Consider the following 3,989-nt stretch of genomic DNA (forward strand, 5'->3'; position numbering starts at 1 on the left):
AAAAAAAAAAAAGAAGGGATTTTTACTACCTTTTACTTTCTTGCTGAATAACGTGATAGTTCCCGTCCATCAGTTTCATTCAACTGGACGTGAGGTGGGCTGCAGTCCATGATCCATTTCTTGCGTTATTTCAGACTCCTTTTTGATTTGGGAAATGTAATAAATTGTATTCCGTCCTCTACACGTTCTGGGTAACGGCTGTCGGGAATTAATATTATCCACTGACAACTGTGATTATTTATTATTTTCCTCAAAATCTCTCTGACTGCAGCGTGTCTTACATGATAGATACGGTCAATATTGTTGGAGTACTGTAGTTGGAACGCTGATTGGTCAGTTGCAGACAAGTGCCCTGGAATGATTGGGGGAGGATTGCTCTACGTCACTATGGGGGCGGAGCCGGCGTCATGTCAATTGCTCAAATGACTGTTGCTATGACCTGCTTCTGGTAATATTACTTTACTTTGGAATTAATATGACTATATTCTCCTATTGTTTCAATGTTATTTTTTGTAATTATATGAACATATTGTCACAATACTGTGACTATATCCTTTTTTTGTTGTTGTTTTACTTGGCCCAAATACGCCATTGTACAAGTGCTAGTGGGATTGCTGAAGTTTATTTTCTATTCAAATTAATGTTGGAGGTGGAAAACCATTTTGAAATTAATGCAACTCTGATAATGCTCTCTATAAATAGTTTTATTTGTATCCTTGCAATTAAGTTAAATGACCGCATTTTTCTTATGCGTAGGCCATTGTTTTCTAGCAGTTTGTCAGCTCTATAAGCTTCACTATATTGAAAAGAAAGAGACCTGGACTGAAGCTCAGCAGTACTGCAGAGAGAAACACACTGACCTGGTCACAGTGACTAACATGACCAACATGGAGAGACTCCTCAGTTCAATGAAGAAGGGAAAAGATGGAGCTTGGATTGGTCTGTTCTACCAAACAGATGGTACCAGAACATGGTACTGGTCTCTGCCTGGAGTGGAGCTCAATGAAAGTGAGATAACGTGGAACGAAGAAGAACCGAATGACAACGACACTGAAAATTGTGGGTTTTTACGCAATGACCTCAAAATGGGAGACGTGTCTTGTAAAGGAGAATACGAAGACACAAGCTATTTTGTTTGTTTTGATGGTGAGGATAATTTTAATGGATGCTAAATTAGTTTTAGAATTATAGTTGTTGTTTTTTTTTTAATAAAATAGGTTAGTCCTGAATTTATATTCAGCTTTCAAGTGGTACTGAAAAAATAAAAGTTGTGCTTTGACATTCTTTCCTCCACAGAGAGTAAGAAAAATAAGAAATTTCAAGTGATCAAAGAAAAGAAGACCTGGCTCCAAGCTCAGAGTTACTGCAGAGACCAACACACAGATTTAGTCAGCGGTACAAACCAGCTAAAGGATCCCCAACTCGAGAAAGAGATCAAGTCCGTGAACACATTTATGTTTGTCGGCCTGTTCAGGGATGCCTGGCGCTGGTCAGATGGAAGCAGTTTCTCTTTCAGACACTGGCATGAAGAGTTTGATGACGAGCAGGAAAATGACGGTCAGTGTGCCATGACTGTGTTTGATGATGAAGGCAGATGGGAAACTGACAGCTGTAATGAAGAAAAACCCTTCATCTGTTATGACGGTGAGGTTTTTGTTCTTATTTTTAATATGTCCTGGCCACAAAGCAATCAGAATTGTCGTCTAAGTGCCAATGAATAGCCTGACAGATTTATTTTGAAAAGTGGAACATTACGGCTTTCTATATAATGTTCCACATAAAACAGGTACATTTACACCAATGTAGACATGATCATAACTGAAATTTGGAGATATTCTTTTCAAATAAATCTTTTGACACGCCATTAGTTCAGAGTAAAAGTCTAAACGAAGACAACAGTGAGATTATCTATGGGTGTTCATTTTTTATTAATTCAGATAAAGTGATCCTGGTCAAAGAGGCGATGAACTGGGAGGACGCCTTGTACTACTGCAGAGATCATCACCATGACCTGGTCACCATCACCAACATGGATGATCAGAGATGGATCCAGGAGAAAGTCAAGGAGGCATCGACTGATTATGTCTGGATGGGTCTGCGTTACACCTGCACTCTGGATTTCTGGTTCTGGGTCAGTGATGAGGTGGTCAGCTATCAGAACTGGGCTTTAGATGGACCGATGGACGACTGTGACATGTCTGGAGCCATGGAGACGGGAGGTGAACATAAGTGGTTCAACATGAAAGATGATGAAGAATTTAATTTCATATGTTCAACATCCTAAATCTTACAGTACTTTTCATTCATTTGACCACTTCTTCACTTCTGTTGGAAGCACTTTTTTCTTCAGAGTTGTGCCCCACCAAATCTCACTACCGTCTCAGACCCAGATCACCGAGAATCATTTTGTCTTTAGACAAATTTACTCCACATCATTTTTTGACACAGACTTTGATCTTAGGTTTTAAATCAGGTTTCAAGCAACCATAGATGAGCTGACTCCATTCTTTAACAACACAGAGGTTGTTCTCATTTCATGTCCTCTTAAAGATGAGTTTTAAGACGGAAAATGACTAGAAATTATTTTGATTGGTATTTGAGTTATTTGTTCTTTCACTCAGTAACAGCTCATCATTTAGCACATCAATCTGAACAGTATATTCAGCCATTTATGTACTTCCTATTTATTAAATAAAAGAGACTGTCTTACTTGTATACCATCTTGTTTGTAAACAACAATTTCTTATATGTCTTATAAAGTTATGATTTAAAAGGCAAGGAGTGTTTGTTGGCTGCATTAAAAAACATAGCAGTGCCTGTTCAGTGCCAGTGTTGTAAAGGTCAAACGCTGACATCTTTATCTTACATTCTGCACCTAGGAAACAGGCTAAATATACCGTTTACTGAATCCTATCAGCAGTTATCTGTCGACACCAGGAAACATTATGTAAATTAGAGAAACTGACATTACGTTCATTGTATCTCAGCTGTTCCCAGGAAGCCCGCTAATATAAAATCTAAAACAATAGACACAGTCAGTCTAAGAGACGGGTTTGGCCAGCAGCTGTTACAAACAGGTGTTTCTTTATACCAAGGTCTCAAAAAAAAAAAAAAAAAGACATCAATATGTCAAAAAATATGTGCAATTGCATTTTTGAGCTTTTTCTTTTTTTTTTTTGTTTAGAAATATTTATTTATTTTCAAAAAAAAAAAGTTGTTTTCTCTGGTGAAATTACATTATCACTCAAATGTACTTGAGTGAGTTATAAATATCTCAAATTTATAACATTTGCTTCTGTCATATTAGCTTAGTATTGACTTTATTTTGGTATAAGTGGATTCTCATTATTTATTTATTTATTTGCACATTATTGGATGCCTTTGACTTGGTATGGTGCATAGTTTTTGCATTGTCCTGACGGCTTGGCCCTGACCGAAACCCGATGGGTTACATCAAATATAAAAAAGCAGATATCGCACAAAAATGAAGCCCTAGGCGAAAATTCAACCTGTAAGACTCTTCCGGCATCACCTATCACCACACCTTCACCCCAGCCAATCAGGAAGGCACCACCTCTCTACCTCGATCCAATCAACTGGCAAGAGCTCCTTCAAAAAGGCGAAGCAACCACGGATCCACCCGCTTCAGCTGTGTTTCAACCCACCTCCTCCCCGTTTCCACCACCAGTCTCCCAGACGGTCCCCTCAAGACTCCTCTCTCAAGCTCCGCTCCACCACCAGTGACTGGGCCCAGAGGAAGACCTACCTGAGCTTCGTTTGAGCCGATCATTCAATCTCACTGCGATTGCACATCTTCCGCCGGTGTCCGAGATAATAAGGATGACAACTAGTCAGTCATGGTAAATATAAGATTAATATTTTAGATAAGGTTGCTTTCCTCCTCAACTCTCCTAATATTTCAGGACTTGCTTTCATTCATTCATGCAAATGAACAGCACACCTGCATGACGTGTTTTCACAGGGGAATA

Source organism: Poecilia latipinna, unplaced genomic scaffold, assembly GCF_001443285.1.
Source record: "Poecilia latipinna isolate Pla-1442-1.1 unplaced genomic scaffold, P_latipinna-1.0 Scaffold2455, whole genome shotgun sequence".
Taxonomy (NCBI): Eukaryota; Metazoa; Chordata; class Actinopteri; order Cyprinodontiformes; family Poeciliidae; genus Poecilia; species Poecilia latipinna.